This window comes from Bactrocera tryoni, chromosome 4 (genome assembly GCF_016617805.1).
Source record: "Bactrocera tryoni isolate S06 chromosome 4, CSIRO_BtryS06_freeze2, whole genome shotgun sequence".
In the NCBI taxonomy this organism is placed as follows: domain Eukaryota; kingdom Metazoa; phylum Arthropoda; class Insecta; order Diptera; family Tephritidae; genus Bactrocera; species Bactrocera tryoni.
The window spans coordinates 18219243-18243734 of NC_052502.1; the positions used below are offsets into that span (position 1 = coordinate 18219243).

The 24492-nt window shown below is 33.9% G+C and overlaps 1 protein-coding gene across 2 annotated transcripts in view; it reads left to right on the forward strand.

Moving 5' to 3' along the window:
• LOC120773986 (furin-like protease 2) overlaps positions 1-24492 on the forward strand; it is a 392069-nt gene that overhangs the window by 178434 nt on the left and 189143 nt on the right. The gene's annotated exons all lie outside the window — the stretch shown is intronic.

The following is a 24492-nucleotide window of genomic DNA, read 5'->3' on the forward strand; positions in this document are numbered from 1 at the left end:
GAATCAGCAAAGTAGTACTTAGCTAACTAACTCGAATGTCGAACTAAAAAATATTGCAACCTAACCTCACCTCATCTTAATGGGGCCATAAGGTTCAAAATCGCTTTGAGTCCCACTTGAATTAAGGGGTCACTAGGGTAATCTGGCCTGTTTTTTTGAAATTTTTTTTTCATAGAAATTTTTATTCTACAATAGAACTTTTTTCATATATTTTGAGGTATACCAAGGAGTATATAAACAAATTTTCTCGGAATTTTCGATGACATCTGTCGGAGAAAAGGGTGAATGAGATGCGTTTTTTCACTGACGGACATGATTTCTCATGTTTAGATCATCTGAAACACAAAAAACACAATTTATGCTTAAAAAATACGTGAATGGTTATCGTCCCTACTAGAATCATAAAAAAATGTTGATAGATAAAGAAGTAATAAAAGTTTTTTTTTAATTTTTCCCTATGTTTTTTTATATAAATTTTGTCACAACATTGTCAATAAATTATAAAAAATTATGAATCTAGTAGGGACGATAGCCAGGCGTTTTGTGAACATTAAAAAAACAATTAAGCAAGTCGGTTGAGCAGCTCGACCAGAATCATGTCTGCTAGTTTAAAAAAGTGTGTTTTGAGAAAAACGCGTTTAAAGTTTGAGGTGCTGCACTCCGAGCGCTCCAAACGTCGAGCGGTATTATTATTTTTGGGCCTTTTTCGAAATCTTCCAATGGTAAAGTGGGTTTCTACATTAATTCTAATGGTATAAGGGAGCAGAAACTGCAAAAAAAAAAAATTAAAAAAGATTACCCTACTGACCCCTTAGAAAGAAAAAAAAAATAAATTTTCCAACTGCAACTTAAATGGAAATCTTATTTACATTACTTTTTTATACTGAAATGTCTAGTGTAATATAACCCATTCTATTCTATTTTAGTTCATAATAACTGAGTCTAGTTGAAAAGTTAAGAAAACGTCACTTAAAAAGGAAATTCTTTTTCATCAGATATATGCTAAAGGCAGTTGTTCTTTGGACTCACAACAAAACCATGAAAAATTTTAAATTATAGCAAAGTCTTTTTTCTTAAAACACTTGTCAGTTTTTTAGTTGAAGATTTCAATTCAATGTTGAAATCTACTCTCAACTCTATATGCTGTTCAAAGGACTGAACAGAAGATCTCATTAATATTTTAAGGGGTCATCCGGAGTGATGTTTTCACAAAATCGATTTTATTTGCATAAATCCAAAATCGTGCACTTATAAGCTGTGCTGGTGAAGTATTTTCCTGAAACTTAGTGTAGTTAGAAAATAACTGTAATTGGAAAATAATGTCTCTCGAGCACGTGGCCAAACGCCTAAATTTTCAAAGGTGTTTTTCTTGAAACTCCATTTTTTAAACTGGCGCCCACGATTTTTCAAAAATGATTCCTTCGATTGCTTCAAAATTTCATTGATAGACCCATCACATATGTGGCTAACGTTCATACTAAGATTTTCGAAAAATATTGAACCCCTTTTTTTGGTTATTTTAAAAAAAGTTTACATTTTTTGTTAATTCATAAATATTTTAAAAGCACACTAATAAATTCCAATGTTTTGTAGAAGATCTTATTTCCGGTGGTAGCCATCTACATTAGGGTGCTTCAAAAAAAAATTTTTAATTTTTTTTTTTCAACACTTACCCTCTCAAATGTTACTGATTGACAAGCAAAAAATCCTCCCTCAAGCCAGGCGCTGTAGCTTAATTCTAAAGGGTCGTTATTTTTTTTTAGGTTCCCATACATTTTACAAAGGAATTTTCGTTTTTTCATTCAAACTAAAATTTCACCAATTAATTTTCGTTTCTCAAAAATAACCATCAAATATTCAGAAAGTTCACTTTTCAAATTTTAAAAATTTCTGCGACAAAATTTGATTATCTCAATTGGACGATTAAGCATAGTGATTTGAAATTTGGAATGTTTTCAATAAAAATAAAAAAAGTTTCTGAGTTAACAGAATTTAATTTATAGATTAACATGCAATTGGCTTTGTTGATTTTCGGTTAGCAAGTTTGCTTGTTGTCGGATTATCAAAGAAAATAGATCATTCAAACACTCTTCTTTGGTCAAAATTCGGTTATATGTATACCGAAATGCTTAAAATTTAAATACTCAAATTAAATAATTTTATAATTACGAAATTTATATGGTTAGTTCAAAAAATTAAAAAAAAAGATTTAGTTTAAAAATCTAACTCCAAAAATTAGAGAAAAAAAATTAGCTCGTTTATGGAATCCAAAATTACTGGTCAATTCAAATAACTTATTGTATTAGAAAATCAGTCTATAATAAGGGTAATTGTACGATTTTTATCTAGTTAGAATTCAGTTGGCGATTTCTTACACTCAGTTAATATATTCCTTACAAATTTAATGCTTTCTTATGTCGAGAGTTACTTACTCATCAATTTATATATGGGTTTAAATGTTTAGTAACAATAAATGTGAATAACTAAAACTTCATTAATATCAAAAAATCTTTTTTCCTAGCCTTATATAATTTCCCTGATCTGCAGTGTATATTAACCATAAAGTGTTAGATTACCAAAATAAAAAAAAAATCTAACATTTGCTTTCTACATATACTTACTCTTACTTCGGTCATCCAACCAACGCGGTAATTATGAAAGCAGTAAAAAATGGACAAAAGAAGTTCACTCTAATTAATCCACTGAATTGTGTAATTATATTTTTGTCGTTAAACTAATAAAACTACACGCTCATTAAAAAATCTCTAATTTTACTAAAAGAGTATTATTGTATTGTAATAATTTTGCTGATTGCTTTTGCTGTATATTTTTATATTAGGCTTTTACAATTAATAGTAAAACTATACAATTATTACTTTATTTTTTTAAATTAGTATATGTATAATTTACCATACGGATCAGTGCAAGGTCTACCTTGTACACAACATTTGTAGTTTCGCACAATAGCCAAGCATGTCGGTATATTAAAGGTAAAGCAAAATTTCGTATAAAAATCCCCAAACCCCAACCACTTGAGCGTAAATTAATAAAACAATAGCGCTGGCAATTAATATGGCTTTCAAAAAAGCTGAAATATGCAAATTGCATGCTAATTAGCAACCTGAACGTCTTCACAATTTCACTGCTTTCGTCTGTATATACCTTTAGTACAACTACTTATATATATAATTTATAGCAATAATGTTTATAACATATACTTTTTACTTTCTTCCTCTTTCTTATTTCCTATAAATTTGTTTTGCTTGCTTTCTAGCTCTTACTTTTTCTCTATTTTCTTTCACAATATCTTTCACTGGTGTGCCGTCATAGCTTTCGTTTTCATTTCACACATGCGTAACTCAGCTGCAGTTCGCCGCGAGACTCTAACATTATTTATGCTAAATTTAATACACAATACTTAATGTATGCACATAATACACAATTAGCCGACTTGCTACCGTTTTTCGTGTTTTTTTTATTTTTTTTTTTGTTTTGTCTACTTTGCTTTGCTTTCTTCACTGTGCTTTCAATGCCATTCGCTTGAGGTAATGCTGTAGCTTTAGCTGTTAGCGCCAAAACTGTTCGCTGTTAACGAAAACGGAAGTTCCACGTTAAATGCGGAAAGTGTAGCGCGTTTAAAAGAAGAGGCATCTGCTGAATATATAAAAATATGTTTGTTTTGTGATAATTGTTTTTGTGTATTTAGATAAGACATTTTAAAACTGTAAGTGAAAATAAAATTGTGTTCTTACTATGTAAGTCAGTGCGAGAAATTAAGCATTTCAACCACATTAATCTGACCTGATCGTGACAAATGCTTATAAGTGTTACAAAAACTTACACCGTGTTATTTTCGAACTCAAAAAAAAGGTAATTTATCGTCTAATAATATGTAAAAAAAGTATTGATATGTATTAAAAATAGTGAGAATAGTGCCTCAATGACTCTTAAACCATAAATTAAATTGTTGACATGTTGTAAAAAAAATAAGTATCTTCTTCCTCTTTGTTGGCGAGGACACCGTTTACGTGGTTTTAGCCGAGTTTACAACAGCGAACCAGTCGTTCTTCCTTTTCACTCTTTGGCGCCAATAGTCAGTCAGGTCCTTTTTCACTTGCACCGTATACTCTCAAAGCTGCAGTGTTTTCATTCATTAATACAGGTTCCAAGATAGGCGAAATTGTCTATGAAGTTATGACTGCTAACAGTTACGTAACATCCAAATTCAGACAAACCGTCATAGAGGCAGCTCCCTTTAGAATTTTCGAAGAAGGTGGCGTGTGTCGATCCTCTTTCCACAGGTATTTTCAAAGACTTGGCGCATGCTGAATATCTGGTCGGTTATTGATTTTGCAGGCCTGAAGCCGCATTGATAAGGTCCAATCAGTTTGTTGACGGTGGGCTTTAATCTTTCACACAATACGTTCTTCCCCGCCGTTTTTGAATAGCTCGGCCGTAAATCCTTCCGCTTTGTTGTTCTTGAGACGGATAATTCTTAACGGTCTGGTCTGCCCAAAAACCCAAAAATTCCCATAAATGTGCTTTACAGCGTGTTGTCCCAGACAATCTTCTCTTGCGGATGTAAAGAGGAAAAAAATGTTCCAGGTAGAATTAATCTGAATCATTATCACATTCAGCAAGAGAGACATATACATATATTACTGGGATGAAAAAGTAAGGTGACTTTGTTTATAAAAATATATTTTTTTTATTTGTTCTTTGAAATAAATTTCCTCCTCTTTATAGTAATCCGCGTCCTATAAACAAACGAACTTTTGACAACACTTTTTGCAGTTTTCGAAAAGGCAGGAATAGTCTTGTGCTGTTACACCCTTCAAAACCTTCATTATTCGGTTTTTAACTCCTCAATCGCGTCAAAACGGCGTCTCCGTTTTCTGAGTTTATTGAATACCCAGTTTCACGGAGCCAAGGCAAGCTGAACGAAATACGTCGAGTATATTGCAAAAAAGGCGCTAAGCATCAATGCAGTATGACATGAGGCATTATCGTGATGAAGGAACCAAGTACTGTTCGAACGTGATTCTGGCCATTTCAGATAAATCACTTGATGCAAATGATATTCTTTGTTGGCAGTTTGACCCGGCGAAGCGAGTTAGGAGTGATTGTACCTCGATAATAGCCTCAGCTTACATTCTCTACTTGGAGCTAATGAAAGGCTGTTTTTCACAGAGTTGTGCTGAAATCTCTCAATATTAACAAAAAAAACACTACCTGAGCTATGCTAAAATTAAGTGGGTACTAAGAATAACTTGGCTAAAACTGCGTTAGCGGTGTACTATACACTCCAATAAAGAGGAAGACTTAGAGTAAATAAGTCCGCATTCTACAATAAGAAAAAGTTCCTTTCAAGAAAATTAGCTTTCTGTGAATGTTTACAGTTCCAGAAGAGTTGAAGAAAGGACGAAGAGAAAGTTAAACTTCGGTTCCAGAAATAGATCAAAGCTGTGTTTCAGTATATTAAAGCTGAAAATAAGAAGCATGAACCTTTTTTATAACTATTCAATAGGGTACGGTATATGCCAGGAACTCATCTGTGACCTGGCTGCTTTCACATAAATTTCAAACCGAAATTTGTTTACCTTGTATTAAAAGTAAAATGTTGTAAGCGTCAACGCAGGTAACAACAAAACAACAAAAAGTGAATGCAAGTCATTATGCAACTCTTCATACACTTTCTACTAACAAAAACTATGTTGTCGGTTACAAAATGATACCTAATGACATATTTTTCTTGCAACATACCCAGATATGCACCACATTACTTAATTTCCTAGATCTCGAGATGCCACAAACTGCAAAAATGACACATGCCTATTATGTTGCACGTTCATATAACACATTAAATGAAAATGGTAACAAATATTTCGACAGACTGGGGAAAAGTGAAAATCTATCTCACAGTGTTAACATATTTGCTCATTAACCGCATAACTGTTAACGGTTGTATCGAAGATGTTGCGGGGAAGCTATTTGCGTTTAATATCTTGTTACACTTTTCTTTGTTGTTGTTGTTGTTGTGCTTTGAAAGCTGCTGGACTACTTCGATGCAACGAAAGCGTTGCATAACACATAGAGCAAAAACAAAAACATATAAGGCTACTTATGCTCATAACCGTATTTATGTATATAACTGTATTTATGTATATACATATATATGTTTTTTCTGTGTTTTGCAGAGTACGATCTATTTAGTTTGCGCCCACAAATAGCCACATTTGCTTGATTTGCTGGCAGCGCTTTTTCTTAATTGTAGTTTTCTTTTGTTTGTGTTGTTGTTGTTTTTAGCTTTTTTATTTGTTTTACTGCATACAAATGCGCTTCTGCATTTAGGCCAGATTTGTTTGCTTTCACCGCACACGCAACAATGCATTCGAAAACAGATACCATCACCAACAACAACAACAAAAACAATAAGGTATGACTAAACAACAACAATAAGAAAAGATAAAAGCAAAAACAACTTCAAAACCAAAGCAACAAAAATAAAATATGACAAAACAACAACAATAAGGAATGACGGAACAACAACAATAGCATAAACGGAAAACAAAAACAACAACTAAACCAAAATCAACAACAAAAGGCAACAGCAATCGGGAGTAACAACAACAATAAACAGCAAAAACAACAATAAGAAAAAACAACAACAAAAATACGCAACAGCAACAGCAAATAGCAGCAAAAGCAAATAAAAGCGCTTAGGAAATGTCGCCAGAATACACACGTGCATTTATTACTTATATACATGTGTTTGTGTGTATGTGTGTGTGAGCGCGTGCCCGCATTATTGCCACCATTTGGCCAACAGCGCTCATACCAAACATAAATAAATTAAAACATACATACAAACGTATGCTTATGCACAGTTGGCCACGCGCCATGCGCCAACAAATACAACAACAAACATATAAGTGTATTTGCGCAAGCGTGCCGCGTCGCTCACAGAAAATTGGCCGCCACAGCGACTGTGATTGAGGAAGTCCAAAAACAAACACAAACACACATACATGCATACACGCATACATATATGCAAGAGCATGAGTAGAAATTTGTCGAAAAAAGCTTATCAATAAAATGTGTAATATAGCAAAACAGTGCTGCAAAGCGACACGAAATTGAATTTGGCAAAACACACACAAGCATATACATATGTATGTAGTATGTATACACAAGCTATGCGCTAACGAGGCATTGGCGTGACATGTGTAGCAATAAGTGCATTTTATGCGCGCTTTTTATATACAAACAACACATACATGCGTGTGTGTGTGCTGGCAACATTTGTTGCAATTTAAATTCCAAGCACACTCACATACACACAAAAATGTATAAATATATGCATGCATGTCTGCATTTACAACTAACTGTTCACTTGCAATGCTCATTTTTGCAATGAGCCGGTTGTGCGTTGCAAATGCGGCAGTTGCACTTAACACCAACTCCAGTAAACAAACAAACAGCTAAGCGTCGCCGTCAGCAGCGCTTTGTAGAGCGCGCAGAGGCAACTCTTGAACAAACAAATAAAAGTAATTTTATCTCTTTGCTCATGTGTGCGTGCGTGTGTATGTGTTGGAGGTGTTGCAACACGCCCGTAATTTGTTGCTGCTTTGTTGCTTTACTCTCGTTTGTGTTTTTATTTATTTTGCTGGATAATCACTCTTCGGTGCGGGCGCCTAAATGTCAACAATGCCGCTATTGTCCTATTTTGTGGCACGCACACATACACACTTTTGCGGTATGCAATTACACAATAATCTATGTAATGAAGCAAATAGCAAAGCTCTTTACGCAAATGAAATAGTTAGCTTGAATAAATGTGTTTAACGGTGCTTGTGATGGCACGCTACAATATTATTGAGGTGAAATTTCATGGTTAGGTTCTATATGGGGAACTTCGTAGAGTTCTTCGGAGGGTCTAAGGTGAAAAAAACTGGTATTCTTGCAGAGCCTGGAGAAAATATTTTTATATAAAAATAGTTGTAATCTAAAATGAGGGATATGTATATATTTTAGATAGAAATCCTGGTTAGAAGTGTTCGAAGCAATCTTAACCTCGCTTTTATCAAGAAGTTGCGAAAAATCAAACAAAAAACAGCCAAGAAAGTAATTAGTTCGCATCTAGTTATAATACGCTCAAAATTTCGATCAGTCAAAGGAGTAGAAATACACAAAAGTTTTATTATGAACCTTTTTCAGCAATTTCCAATAAATTTCCGTAAAAAGTTCTAATATTTGTCAATATATATGATAAAAATAAAAAAATGGTGAAAAGGGTGTTTGAAAATCTTTATATTTGATAAGTGGATGATAGTGGATGTAATGAATCTACTTTGTTAATATTTTTAGCATCAAATAACATTGTGGCCAGATAAAGAAATATTTTTTTTAAACGTCTCGCATATCGTTTATGGTATAGAGTTACCCATTTGAGATCACATATTTCGGAAGCTGAGGGTTTAAAGAGGTATATTTAGATTTTCCAGGGTTTTAAAATATATGTTGAAGGCACTATTTGTACTAACTTCTATTTTCATATTTTTAATAAAGTTTGATTAATTTCACACAAAGTGTAAGAACCTGGTGAAATTTCAAAATATATCTAATAGAAAGATGACCTGGTCTTTAGCCGATTTCTACCATACTCACGCACTAGATTATTTGAAATTTCTAAACAAAAAGAAAAAGGAACATCTGCCTTTTACAAGTAAAAAAGTTTCTAAAAAAGAAATTGATTTGTTCAGTCCATTTTTATGGCAGCTGTATGATATAATGGCTCGAGCTGAACTCTTTATTCAAATATAATTGCATTGCCTTAGATAATAATCTGTGCTAAATTTCGTGATGACACTTTGATAACGAAAAAAGTTTTCCACACAAGGACTTGTTTCCGATTCGTCAGTTTGTATGGCAGGTATATGGTATAGTTGTCCAATCTGCACTATTTATTGGAAAATTACAGTTATGGCCGGGATTATTTTTTGGGAAAATACAGTTATACTCGGGATTGGGAGTTGTGCCAAATTTCATGTAGATATTTTATCAAGAAACTGAGTTCGATCGGTTAATTTCTACAACAGGTATACGCTATAGTTGTCTGATCTAAACTATTTTTTGGTAAATTACAGTTATGCTCGGGATTATAGTTTAGGCCAAATTTCGTGAAGATATCTTGTCAAGGACCTGAGTTCGATCGGTTAGTTTGTATGGCAGGTATATGCTAAAGTGGTCCGATACCAGCAGTTACGTTAAATGAGCAGTTTCTTGGTGAGAAAAATTCATATGAAAAATTTTGTGTCCAAAACTCAAAACTGGGCGACTAGTTCGCGTCTATACAGACGGACAGATAGACGACTTTGTTCTTTTGAAATTTTTAATAAAACGGAGATAATTCATTGCTGTCACACGGAGAATATTCCGATGTAATATTTTGCTTACACTTTTATTCTATCTTTAAAAATAAGGCTTTGTTCAAGGGAAGTTGTGTGTGATTAATTATATGAACTGATCTGTAAACTTAATTCTTTGTTATTGAAATAAATAAATTTCAATCAACAATCAACAAATCTATTAGTATTGCCATTCTAATCGCTCGCAAAATTGCGAAAATGTAATATTTTTGATAAACATTTATGTTTCTTTTGCTAGAAATAACTTGATTTTATTTGGCTTTGCATTCTTTCGCAAATTTGTTATTAATAAAAAATGTCTACCAATCCACTTTGCCGTCATGAAAATCAACCGCTGTCAATTTACTGTCACTTCTGCTGGTCGGCTGCCACAGGCAACTAGTTGACGCGCACTACACGAAAATCTAAGCTGAAGCTATGAAGTTGACCGATTTTCTGCTCATTTTTGTTTCCTTATTTTAAGTCACAAAATTCAATTTCGACATTGCTAAAGTCATCTTGCTACTGCCATTCATTCTGAAAATTATTTCTAGCGCATTTTGGCTTTTTGGCGCATTGTTTGGAGCTTAAATTCTGCTAGTTTTAGTTTTGGTATCTGCTTCGTTTTTTAAATTTTTTATGCATTTTTTAAATACCCTTTAACTGCTACGCAATTCTATACCGTTTTATGGTGCAGATTTTATTGCCTTACCTGGCGAGCGCGGTTTAGTGGCACTTCGCTTGAATAAGAACTCACAAACATACATACAAGCCATTCAGTGGGTTCTTATATAAAAATTCGAATTGGTTTTCGTCGCAGATGCATTCGCTTTTTCTGCATTCATTCAAGCTCTAATTCGTGAAGGCATTCAGTCTACTGATGCGCATTTATTCTATATATTTTTAGTTGAAATTCATATAGTTGTGGTGATGGTAAAGGCAGCCACAGATTATGCTCAATTGAGTCGCGTAATTTTTCGTGCATTTTTAAGTCGCCGGATGGTTTCAGTTGAATAGCGAATTTTTGTTTTCTAGTTTAGTCAGAGCTATCTGTTAGGAGTTTGCTTACTGGAAATATAAATTCTTCAATATATTGTGTATCTCAAAAGTATTTCGGATCCTATAAAAAAATATGCTATTTGAAAGCCACATAACTTGTATTAAAATATGTGACAATGTAGTTTTTTTTCAGTCCCTGTCAATTTTGATCAGACGGTATGTTTTGTCGAAAAATATGTGAGACATAGACATATTGCTTATTATTTTCGAATACGTTCCATTACTTTACTGGGTTGTTTTTGGGCGTATAAATGGTGTATAATATAAAAGAAAATTTTTCTTTATGAATTTTACCCAGCCGATCTTTCAGTGGAAGTTAGTTTAGTTTGTGACTCTAATGGTATGCAATCGATTAGCTGGCAAATCATGGGTCTGCAGACCAAGGATTGTCAGGTGGTTGTACACTACGATAATGCGACCGAATATCAAGAATGAGGCAGTGGATCGGACATCAAAAGCATCGCACACTTCGATATGGATTAAACTATCGAAGCTGCAACGACTAGCATGCATCTGCGTGTCGGGTGCGATGATTCAAATGGCAGCAGGTTAAGGTAGGTTGGTAGAGGTGAAGTAATCTCATCCCAGCGCATGAACAACTTAAGTGTTGAAATATCATGAAGTCTTCTCCCAAGGAACAGCATTACTTAAAGATTAAACTTCACTAAGAAGGTAAAAATTAATCATAAAGTAAGGTTGAATGGAATAATTCCACTCTCGAGCTACTGTTTAAAGAGAGTACAATCAAGTAGTACACCGACGGCTCGAAATCGTTGGAGGAATTAGTGCAGGACTTGCAGGACCACCCACGAAACTCTCCATATCTATGGAAAGTTTTCCGAGCATTTTTCAAGCAGAGGTCTTTGCCATAAGTCGGTGTGTGGAGTTAAATATCCAACCCAACTATTTAAAGCAATTTCTGCCCACGAGATCAAATTGTTATTGGTTTAACAGTCTATCAAACGTAACCAATTGCACTTTAACTGGGTCACTGGCCATAAAGGGATAGCGGGAATGAACTGTCGGATGAGCTCGCCCGCGGTGAGTCCTCATACAATAAAGGAGCTGCTCAGCCAGGTGTAGACAGGGAGAGGTGTTGGCAACAACTCTAAGGCATGCGCCATGTCAAGTTGCTAATGTGTGGTTACGACCTCAACAGGTAATCAACCACCCAAGAGGTACACTCAGGCTACTTGTCGCATTCTACACTTGCCACTGCAAGTTAAAGAAGTACTTATATGGCATGGGCCTAGCTTCTTATTCAAATTACCTGTTCTGCGACAGGGGGCCTGAAACTCCAGAACACCTGCTTTTTCAGTTTTCAGTCTGCAGGCACATAATACAAGTCCTTGGATCTATGTTTTCAAATAGAGATCACATCACCTCATTAGCTCCTAGCAATATATTGGATTTTATCAATATGCCGGGGCTAAGTGGGTCATTGTGACTTAGGAGAGGGCACAGTAGATCTCTAGTCGCGGTGCAGTCCTCATGTATTTATCTTATCTTGACTCACTTAATACTTTAAAAATGGGCTGTTATTCTTTTTCTGATTTAAAAACTGAAATTTTTCTATTATAATGTTTATTTATCAGCAACACACTCTGATGTAAATTGAGAAGAAAAACGTGATTCGCTTACCTGTTCTTAATTAGGGGTCCAAAGGTTTCCTACAATATTTAGCATTAGCCAACCTAGTGATCAAGTGGTACATTTTTCAAAGAAGACTGGTACATTTTCTATACAGAGTACTGGTTTTCTGAATAAATATTTTCTTCGATACAGTTCAGAAATAAGTTCGCGTGATTTCTGGGACGAAGTATGTGTAAAAATGTCATAATTATTTCTTTGTTTTAAAAATGTGTAATCAATTTCCAAAAATAAAATAAAATAAGTTTATGACCAACTATCGATTTTTCTTGCAGTCTGTGGGAGACCTCTGGAAATTCAAGAATAATATATATTGACATATTTTATAATTTTTAGTTTAGCAAACTTGGTGAGGTCTTCTGTAACCTTCTTCTTTGACAGATATTTGTATGGTGATTGCATTGGCAGTGTCCATTAAACAGAAAAGGTGATGTAAAGTTGAATGTCTTTCATTTGTATAACTATTTCTTTTATTTTGACATACATTTCCGTGATTTAGATCTGTTTTAAGTTACCTACAATAGAAAATTTGTATTCAAATAGAACGCGAAACCCACTACGTGATTGGGTTCATCACATGGTTGCCAATTAGCTGTTGGCAAACTTTAAAATTTCCACTTATATCCGAAGCTTTCCAGAACATTGAAAAGAATAAGTACTCCTGTTTATCAAACTAATGTAATTTGAGTGTTTTATGAGAGGTTTCTTTATCAAAAGAGGTCAAAAAGACTCATTTCCAGTAAGTTCCAATAATATGATTATTAAAATCCTTCAACTACTAACTGAAAGGCATCTATTGTCAAAATTTCAATATCTGATTCAAATGCGGAACTTTTCCGGGTATAAGAAATTATGACTTCAAAATCCTAAAATTTCCGTACAATTAACCTTCCGTACCGAACCTTGCAATTTGTAACTGTGCCTCAATTATAGTTTCCACTCGCATAAATCCAATATTTGCAGCACACTAATTTTCCCATCTTCTTCCCTTTTGCTTGACGTTTTCTTTAACTCCGCACGCTTATTGCCGCTCACTGGCCAATCTAGTTTATCGACTGCACTCGTGCCACAATTAACTACAAATTTTCTTCAGCCCACTAAGTCACCTTTCACTATGAGGCCGCACTTCAGTCACTAGGCTATTGCCAATTTTTTCTGCATTTTTTGCGTTTTCTTTTTCGTTGCGAAACAATATTGCCATATTGGCTTGGCAATCGTTTGCAATGCGATCTCTCAGGTAGTCGCATTTTATTTGTTTCGAATCAGTGCTCCTTTGTTAATAACGGTTTTTTTGCCGACCCACTGCTTGCTATTGCATTTCAAGTTGATGCGTGTAACACACACACACACGAATATTTATGTTTGTTTGTTTATTGTTATTGCAATTTTTTGCGATCGCCGACAAGCGAATGGCAAATAAAGACTGCCAAGCGTCGTTTGTTATTACATTTTGTTGTTGTTGTTGTTGTTGCTGTTGTTGTCTATTTTGGTTCGCTGCAAACACCACTCCTCATTTATTGCATAAGTTCGGCGCTCACGCGAAGACTTTGAGGCAATTGTGAATGTGCTGTTGCACACTCGTTGCACTCTCAAGTGCTGCCAGCTTTTTGCCACTTTAGTTGTTGTCTTTTTTTGCCGCCATCTACTCTAGTTGAGTTTAACTTCTTTTCTGTGAACTGCAATCTATTAAAGCGAATATGTGTCTTTCACATTTTCGCCTTTGCCGGCATTCGCATGAACTCTTTTTGCTTTTGTTTTGGAATGCATTTATTGGCACAAAATTGTTTTTGTGTTTGTCTTGTTTTTACATTTGATCTGCTGAGCGTTTGTTATTTGAAAAATTCGTGTTCATTAGAGCGTTTCGGAGTGAATGTTTAGAGCGGTATTGCTTCAGCCATTATTTTTTTGTACCTTCGAGATTTGAAATTCTCTGTGGATTTATGCGCTTTGAGACAAATGCTTTATTTTAATAACTTTTTTATATAATTTTCCTTTCCAATTCCTTTCAAAATACTTTAATTTATAATACACCGCATTCTATGTACATATGTAATTTAAAGTTAGATTCTAAAAATATTTTAAAATTTTTCTCCAGTAAAATTTAATTTTAACTGTAATTTACAAAAATTTTCTACTTAATATTAAACATATAAGAATTCATTAAATATTTTAGATGTCATAACTTAACTAACCAAAATTTCTGCTTTATATTTTCAGGTGAGCATTGCAGTACTATTTTATCCTAGGGTCACTAGGTTAGTAATAAAAATAAGATATTTACAGAACTATATAGAACAGCTTCAAAATTTGCTAATTTATAGAAGATTACATTTTATAGGTAGTATATTTGGGTACAGAAATTTTCTTCTTCTTCCTTATAAAATACTTAAAACTCACAAGCTTTTTTAATATCCCATACCGTATACCGAAAAAATGTAATCCCAAGTATACTTTTAATAAAAATTAAAAAAAAAAACAAATTGTTTTACAATTAAGATTTTTTCTACTACTTGAAACTAGAGCTTCCTTTGGGTCATCACCTTCAGTACTCTAAATCACTGATAGGCTTATAAACACATTCAAATAAAAATAGTTTGAATTTACGATTTAAACCCGAAACTTTACATAAAAAATTAATTTTTTTTATTTCAAAAATAAATATTGGATTACACAGTTCGCAAGAGGAGAGGAATATTATAGACTTTTTCGAAAATTCACACGTTTATATATAATAATATGTAGGCAGAATGGAGAAGCCCTGGAAAAGAGGATTAGGTAAAACATCTCAGCCGCTGTTTCCAAATAGTTTTCAACATTTCTTGCAACATGAAGTCACGCTGGTCTTCATGGAAAATTATTGCCTTGTGCCTAGTTACAAATTCCGGGCGTTTGCGGTATTCGCTCGTTTCAATATAACGAGTTGTTTTCGGTAACCCCTTTAATGGTTTCACCCTGTATTTGAAGCTCATATTAGAGCACGCCCTTCTGATCTCACCAACTCCGAGCATTACCTTATCGTCATGGCTTTGCTGAATTGACTGGCTAATCAAGTTTTTTATATGATTTTTGTCATATAGGTTTGATATATTGAACTAATTTTTCATCACCAGTCTTCAACTCTTGCAAAGCGACTTCTTTTTCTTCTTGCAAGCAACTTCTCCGACATGCAAAATCGTCGCACAAGCTCTCCTGGCAGCATTTGAATAAGTTCTGCTGCTTTCGAACTTTTTGAAATGACTGCTTGAGTATTTTCTAACGATTCTGCAAGCTATTTTCTCTCATTTTCATAGAATAATGTTTCCAGGATCTTACCTCAAATAAATAACACTGATTAAAGAAGCTACAATTTCACCAATTTCAGTAGTGCTTTTGTACATCAATTATTTTTTCATGGCCAGAAAGTCGTTTCATCTTTTACTAAGCTGCGTCAGTGCCTATTTTTACTATGTCCTTAAAAGGATGATGCTTATAAATGTCATAGAAACAAAGAAATACAATCAGAGAAGATATTTGGTAAATCCCTTACTTTCCCAAAACATATGTGGAATACATTGTTGTAATCGAGTAAGGAAAATTGTAACTTAAGAGCTAATTTGTTGTCATTTTTCGATTTCAGTATAGACTTTCGCATCATGTTACACGGAAAAGGGTATTTTAAGTTTCCTACGAAGTTTGTAGCACCCATAACGAACCTTTGGAGACTCTATAAAATACATATATAAATGAACAGCATGACGAGCAGTGTCTATTTTTGCATGTCTGTTGGTATTTCTGTATATACGGGAACAGCCTCTCAGTGCTTGTATGGAAAACTTTTTCAGTTGTTGAATTATTTTCACGAAACTCGGTACATTCAATAACGCAACGTCCAAAGAAATTGTGTAGATCGGAACAGCATATACTTAGGTGTCATATAAACAGAACCGCCAGAATAATGACCTTGACTGACAAGTTTTTGTATTTGACAAGATATCATTAAGACATTTGGCATATATTATTTTCTGAGACAAAGCTTCAATATCTGAAGAATTTTTTCAAATCCGACCACCATATCATATAGCCGCCATACAAACTGAATGATAAAAATCAAGTTTTTTATGGTTACTTCGTTATATGTAAATGGGAGACCAGATATGAGACAGCTACTGAGGTTCATACTTTATTACGTTCCTCCTTGAGGGGAAATGGAAAACTCATCCCTACCACATTAATAAGCATTTCAGTTGGCGTTTAAGACTGATGTGGTCCGAGTGAAAGAACTAATTTTTTAGTACTTTGCTTTCCTTCAAGTAAATTTGTAATTCATACCATTTGTGATTATTAGCTTACTTTAGGCGGAACGTAAGCTTTCTAATTTATTTTCACAAGCACAAAAACTTAAGAACTCGCCATTCGGCAATAAATTAATTAATTTGTTATTTTAACCCTAGACGGGCATCGTTATTTTGCTGCTGTTTCCAAAACCTAATGATTGTTGGTCATTTTGACTAACAAAGCACGTCTAGGCTTAATATTTGCAAAGGTATATAAGCTGTTCCCCAACTTGAAATCATTTGAAATCATTATTTCAAGGGATTGTCTTATTACCGTCCATTGAATTTACAAATTCGTACCACTTATGACTAACAAAACCAAATTGTAATACTCCACACCGTATTTTCTAAATTGCCTTACCTCAAAAAAATAGAATTATTAATACAAATACTTAATAAGCCATTGTTGTAATAATAAACATATTCAGTTTTTTTTTTGACTTACCATAGTATTTAATTACCACCAACATATCACTTCAAATTAAAACAAGTATTTATATAAACAACTAACTCGAAAGCCAACATGGGAAATTTAGAAAAAAACGCATATGCTAATTTCATAAATCTCAGCCGTTTAGTCAGCGACACTAACTAAATATTTGTGTGTCAGAAAAGAAAAAAACAAAACTGGTGGAACAAAAATCACAGGCAAAACAACAACATACACAGCAAATAAACATATACATGAATAAACAATCAAATGTGTATGACACTCGAACGAATCTCTGTGCGTGTTTATGTATTCAAAGCAAGGTGTGCGTATATGTGTGTGTATGGGTGTGCTCGACAGTGATAACATATGTAACGGGAAAGGCGGAGGTATAAATAAATTAAACACAATTACATTAGCATTTAAATGCAGGCAGACACAAAAGGACAACAGCAGCGAGGACATGTGAGAACACGAAGCCAAGAGCAAGGACGGGAGACGAACGCCTGCGCCAAGTTGGTGTGAGTTGTGTTGGATGTGAGTTTGGTTGGCTGTTGGAGGGCAATTCAGCGGCGACTTTTGGTGGTACGATGTGAAGCGACAGCTGGCACCGGCAGGCAACAATTGTTGCTGCAGCGACTGGCTGGCAGAACTTGAGAACAACAGAAGCCTGTAAGAGTGTGTGGGTTTATAAATAAACAGTTAAGAAAATAATGTTGTGGCGGCTATAATGGGAAGTGAAATTGGAAACACATTAAAAGAGCAGTGTGAAAAAAGCTGTAGGCGAAATTAACACTAACGCAACGGGATCGAGAATCAGTGAAAGAAGAAGAAGTCCACCTAAAGCAAAGAGAAAGTAGTATGATGAAGAACGCAAGTATATGGAGTGTCGAAGTTCATTGTACATATAACACATATATTTTTAGATAACGGTACACAGAAGATTTCAAGTGATTGTTAGCACGAGCTTGTCGTTTACGCTAAAGGAGCGACTCAGTGTAGGTGTGGGAGACCTTTCAGGTGCAGGCACGTGTTTGCTGAACCTGAAAAACACGGAAGCCATACGCCGCTGTAAAGGAAAGGAGAAAAATTGTAATTGTATAATAAATTAACATAATATTTAATATGTTATCCCAGTGCAGACAAACACAATTTTCTTTGTGCTCTTTTATTGCTTGCAAGATACCTTAAAAAATATGTGAAAGGGAAATCTCATGAATTTGTTTGCATATCAACGCATCTTTAGGTGGCAGAGTCGCAGGTAATATATGTTTGTAAAAAAAGGAAAGCAGACAAGCCTCCAGTATATATTTACATATATATATATTCAGTTATTTATATATATTTATGTACACTTAAGCCCAAAAACAACGCATTCCCTAAAAAAGCAAACAAAAGTGAATATTCTTTATACATTTTCGTGCCTGCCCATCGCAGCTAATCAAATTTATGCGTCACGCCAGGACCTTTTCACCTGACGAACCAAAAGATTACGGTAGACAAAGAAATAAAAGGTACACAAAAAGCTATCAAAAAACTAACAAACCTTCTGTTTACCAAACAAAAATCCACAAGGAATACATATTCACAAATAAAAAACGATTATGAAAGAAACCCGAGGCTCACCTGTGGCGACCGGCTGCAAAAAGGTTAAACAAATTTCCATTTTTTCCCTGTTGACACTTTTGTAACATAATACACAGCATAATGTTGGTAGATAATAGCTAGCAGCGCTGGTAATAATCGCAGTCGGTGCAATAACACGCACACAATGAATACAAAAACAACAACAGCCGCTGTTTGGGTATATCAACACCTTTTCAACACACGACGGTCAATAAACGACGCGTCGACATGTGTACATAAATATTTATGTAAATTTGTTGCGGATGCAGCAAGTAATCGGTCGCCCTGTAAAGAAGAATGGAAGAAAGGGGTTGTAAATTGTAAATATTTCCTAAGCTAATATGCTTTTGATTGGAAGGGAAATGTACTGTGGACGTTTGAAAGCAAGATTTCATTATGTGAATAAGATTTAATAATTTTTATTAAAAATATAAAAGATAGTAATACGTTATATGTATATTTCAACTAAAATAATTTACCCACATGAGAAAATTAGATATATTAAAAAATTAAAAAATTTATACAAAAATATTATAAAAATTAAATTTTTTTTTAAAAAGATTATAATAGTTTTTTGGAGCTGTTGAAATATTATTGAAGTCTTTCGCCTAAACATATTTCCCGATTTTTGTGATTTTTAACGATTCCCATTGAGCTTTCATTGCTAATCCACTATGGGTACCAGTGCGTATGAGCAATATTAATCAAAATAAATTCTTCAAAGTTGCTGGGCGATTTAAAAATTTAACGATTTGTATTCATAGTTTAATACATTAGCGAATTTTCCTACCACAAACCTTAAATAATATAAGGTTTAAGGATCCAAAAACTACCACCCAATGTGAGATCCAGAAGCAAAGAAAAACAGACACTCAAGGAAGACAAATCATTACAGCAATTTTTAAAATTGTTTTAATTATTTTCAATTTTAAGAATTATTAACAATCCTTAGGGTGTAACAGAGCGCGTGATCAACATGAGACATAGTAAATTTTTCTTAACTAATTAATAACCGATTGTTAACCGATTTAAGTGCGATAATTTACCACTTATCTCCGTATGAATAACGTATATTACTCCCATAAACTTAAAATAATTCAGAAAATATTTAAAACAATTTTATACAAGTGTTTCCTCAAACTTTTAGTGAATAAGAGATCCAGGCGTAAACAACAAACGGACACTCAGGAAGTCAAATCACAACAAAAACTCTTCGTATATGAATTTTTCCAATATTGGGGGTTTCGAAAATCCTATCAAGAGAGCTTAATTTACTTTATAACTATGATCAACAGTGCGTATGAGTAACATGAGGCAAAGTAAATAATACTTAACTAATTGATAACCGATAGTTAACCGATTGTTCAACGATTTAAGTATGGAAATTGAACTGCGTATAAAGTGTATGACTCCCATGGAAAAATAATAATAGCAAATATTAAAAAATATTATTCAAGTGCTTCCAAAAATTTTACTGAATGTGATGTCCCGAATTAAACAACAAACGGACACTCAAGGTAACCAAATCACTATAATAACCTTTCACTTGGATTCTTCCGATTTTGGGGGTTCTTGGTAACCTTAAGAGAACTTCCCTAACTTTATTACTATAAGCGACAGTGCGTATTACATTACATGAATTAAGATTAACTTTTACTTAACCGCTTGCTAACCGATTGCAAACTTAAGTATTTATACGTTAATAAAAAGTGAAAAAATAAATAAAGATGACCACTATTATTTTGAAGATTTATTGATCATCATATCCAAGCGAAATATCTAAGAAATAAAACGGCTATATTTAGAAAACAGTGATAAATAAGGAATACGATTATTGTATGCCGATTTTTTTTTCGGGAGCAAATATTCAATGACATTGGATGATAACTGTTTCTTTAACATCAAATATTTATGTGATCAAACCTTTCTTTTCTTTGAACATATTTGCTAAGATAGTACCTCTCAGTAACCAACAGAGCGTATACGTAACACCATTTTAATGTTGATTTCGAGGTATTTAATAACAATTTGCAAAATTCAAATGACAAATTCAAGCACGTGCGAATGAAATATATGCCTCCACATATGCAGAAAACGCACTTTCAATTAGAAATTTTTTCCCACACGCTCAACTTCACTGCCTCCTAACTATGCTTAGTGCAAGACTATGTCATTCAAGTTCTATTATTATTATTATTATGATTATTTCCTTGCAAATTCTGCTGCACTGACAACTTCATTAAAACTTATGCCTTGCGTTAGACTTGTGTGCCACACGCTTCATTCCCGTATGTTCTGCGCCGTCATAAATCCTTATTTTCTCGACGCACTTGCCATTTTAGTTGGTATGTGGAGAGAGTAAGAAAGGCAGAATAGATATTTAATACGAGGCGTGCCTGTGGCAACTAGTTTGCACGTACGCGACGCCTGCACCAACGAAGTGGCATATAAATCAATTAATTCCTTGGCTGTGCAAAAAGTTTAATTGAAATTTTCATGCATGAACAATTTTCGGCGGCATGCAGCAGGCACGTAAATGGCATGCACAAACACACATTTAAATATGATTATACAAAATGGTAGTCACAAAAATCTTTCTACGCTTTATAGAGTTAAAGTAAAAGTTATTGATGCTGCTTAGCCGAGAGAAAGTTCGATTTTGTCGCACTAGTCGGGGGTTAATAGTTCAGTGATTGTTTTTTAACTCTTTCCTTTTGTCTATAATTCGCTCATTCCTTCTCTGTGGTTTATATTTCTATAACTTCTTGCACCACATCCAGTTCTTATTTATGTTTCCGGCTACTTCCGCTATCTTAACTCTTTCGGAACATTTTTTCACTGCTTGGACTTCCGTATCGGTTTTCATATAATTGCCTAAAATATGTTTCGCGTCATTGGTTTGCACGCTTACATACATATACACGCAGTCAGACAAATACACTCAGGGACATACAGTAACGTTCATTCCCACATATTGCCATCCGAAACCATGCAAAAACCAAATACCATCCATAATTGAAATTGGTATTCCAGCAGCAGTTTTGGTCAATTTATCAAAACTTTATTCGAGCGTGCATTGTGGCAAATATTACAAGAACAACAAAAACCATAAAAGGCTCACAAACTGCTTTTGTGTGTTTCAGCCAATGAAAGAGTGGCGTGTAGAACTCACATAAGCCGCCACATAGAAACTTGCGTGACTTCTTTGTCAGAGTGGGTGCTATGCATAGCCATTTCATTTATCTCCACGTGAAGTCCTTTATATTATTTTTTGTTGTATTAGATAAATTTGGTTATTTATGTGTAAAAATATCTGAGCTTGATTGCTTATTTCAATGTGTATGCTCAATTGCTTTCATTTTATAATTATTATCTTGCTGTAGTATTTGAATTAAATGATTAGGTTTATGTTCGCGGCAAGATAACTCATATCTTAATGATAGAAAAATTTGTGTTCAATACTCGAAAGTATATTATTCCCATAGCTATAAAATTATATAAAATACTACAAAAAATGTAAAACTCTTTCACTGGATTTAAAACTCGGAAAATGAACAATAAGCCGACTCCTAAGATCCGATTTACAACAATAACTTACATCAAATTCAAATCTGATTTTTTTCTCATTTAGTTTATTTTTAATAATTCCTGATTAAGTTTTTTAGCAGTTCTGCTATGAACCACAGTGCGTATGAGCAACCTTAGCATAAGTAAATTTTTCTTAACCCTTTGCTAACCTATTTATAAGTGTTTGATAACCGATTGCCAACAGATTTAAGTATTTATTAATAAATAAAAAGTTTAAGAATAAATTTAAATGACTTTAGTAGTACGAAATTACGATCATCATATCCAAGCAATATAGAAAAGCAATTAAACGAAAAAAAGAAAAATGTCGAATAAGTTATTTCTCTTCACACATGCTAATTTGAAAAATAAAGCTACTTGAAATTTTTTTAAACAATCCAATCCTACTCTTTAGAAAACTGAATTACAACAACAACTCATATCATATCCATATATTTTCCGAATTTGGGGTTTGTAATAATGCCTAATAATTTTTTAGTTGTTCTGCTATGAGCCACAGTGCGTATGAACAACATGAGAAGAAGTAAATTTTTCTTTACCTCTGCTTAACCTATTGATAACCGTTGGCTAACAGATTTAAGTTTTTGTGTATACCTAAGTAAAAGCTTTAAAATAAAAAGAAATAACTTTAGTACTATGAAATTATATTGACCATCACATCCAAGCAATATAGGAAAGAAATTTAGAAGAAGTTACTTCCCTTTCCATATGCTAATGTAAAGAATAGAGCCACTTGAAATTTTTTGGAAATATTTTTATAAATATTTGATAGTAAAAAGAACTACTTGAAATTTTTTTCAATGCATTTTAAGCTGTCTTGTTGAAATAAATTAAAATTATTTAAACAAAATGCAAAACTTGTCAAGAAAACGGACTTAAACAACGGCAATTAAATATTTTATTGAGTGATCTATTGAGTTCATTATATGAGAAGGGTCATTTGTTATATTTCTCTTATTTTTACTAAGCAATAATTTCTTAACTAACTAGTTTTTCATATTCTATATGTAGTGCATATAAGTATATGACATATATCGGGTGATTTTTTAAGAGCTTGATAACTTTTTTTAAAAAAAAAACGCATAAAATTTGCAAAATCTCATCGGTTCTTTATTTGAAACGTTAGATTGGTTCATGACATTTACTTTTTGAAGATAATTTCATTTAAATGTTGACCGCGGCTGCGTCTTAGGTGGTCCATTCGGAAAGTCCAATTTTGGGCAACTTTTTCGAGCATTTCGGCCGGAATAGCCCGAATTTCTTCGGAAATGTTGTCTTCCAAAGCTGGAATAGTTGCTGGCTTATTTCTGTAGACTTTAGACTTGACGTAGCCCCACAAAAAATAGTCTAAAGGCGTTAAATCGCATGATCTTGGTGGCCAACTTACGGGTCGATAAAAAAGCGGATTTTCTGCCAACTTTTCTAGGGCCCATTCACTGAAAATTCGACGTTGTGGCAGATCGTTCGGCTTCAGTTCTTGCACGAGCTGTATTTTATACGGTTTTACACCAAGATCTTTGCGTAAAATCTTCCATGTGGGTCGAATAACACAAACCCAATTGCTGCGAACGGCGACGAATCGACATTTCACGGTCTTCAGCCACACTCTCAGAAACAGACGCTAAGATGCTCTCTTCTGTACGCACTGTACGCATTCGTGTGGTTGGTTTAATGTCCAATAAAGTAAACTCAGTGCGAAACTTGGTCACAATCGCATTAATTGTTTCGCTCACTTGGTCGATTATGTAGACCATAAATCGGACGTAAAGCGCGAAACACATTTCGACCCGAACACTGATTTTGGTAATAAAATTCAATGATTTGCAAGCGTTGCTCGTTAGTAAGTCTATTCATGATGAAATGTCAAAGCATACTGAGCATCTTTCTCTTTGACACCATGTCTGAAATCCCACGTGATCTGTCAAATACTAATGCATGAAAATCCTAACCTCAAAAAAATCACCCGATACATTTGTCATATTTATCTTTGCAATCTACGTTAACGCCAGACTTAATCCCAGCACGTTTCTGTATTGCTTAATTCCTTTTGTGTTGCCATTTTTTATATGTATGTCCTATTGTGCGCAAGGCTGCCAAATTCAACACGCCTTAGCGCCCATTTCTGTGCTCGCGAAAATCCCTTCGGTATGCAGCTTAAGATGCCGTATCTGCCGAGAGCTTTAATCGTATTTGTAAATTCCAAAGCGTGTCGCTTACGTTTTCATTTCAACGTTTTTCGCTTGCTTAAAATATAAGTTTTATTCATCGATTCTTTTACCACAGACAAAAAAATTTAATAAAATAAAACTTTAATAATTAAAATTTTTTTTTGACGAGAGTTGTAGAAGAAAAAAAAATTGCTTAAAATATAAGTTTTATTTATCAATTTCTATAGACTAAAAAAAATTTATAATTTAAA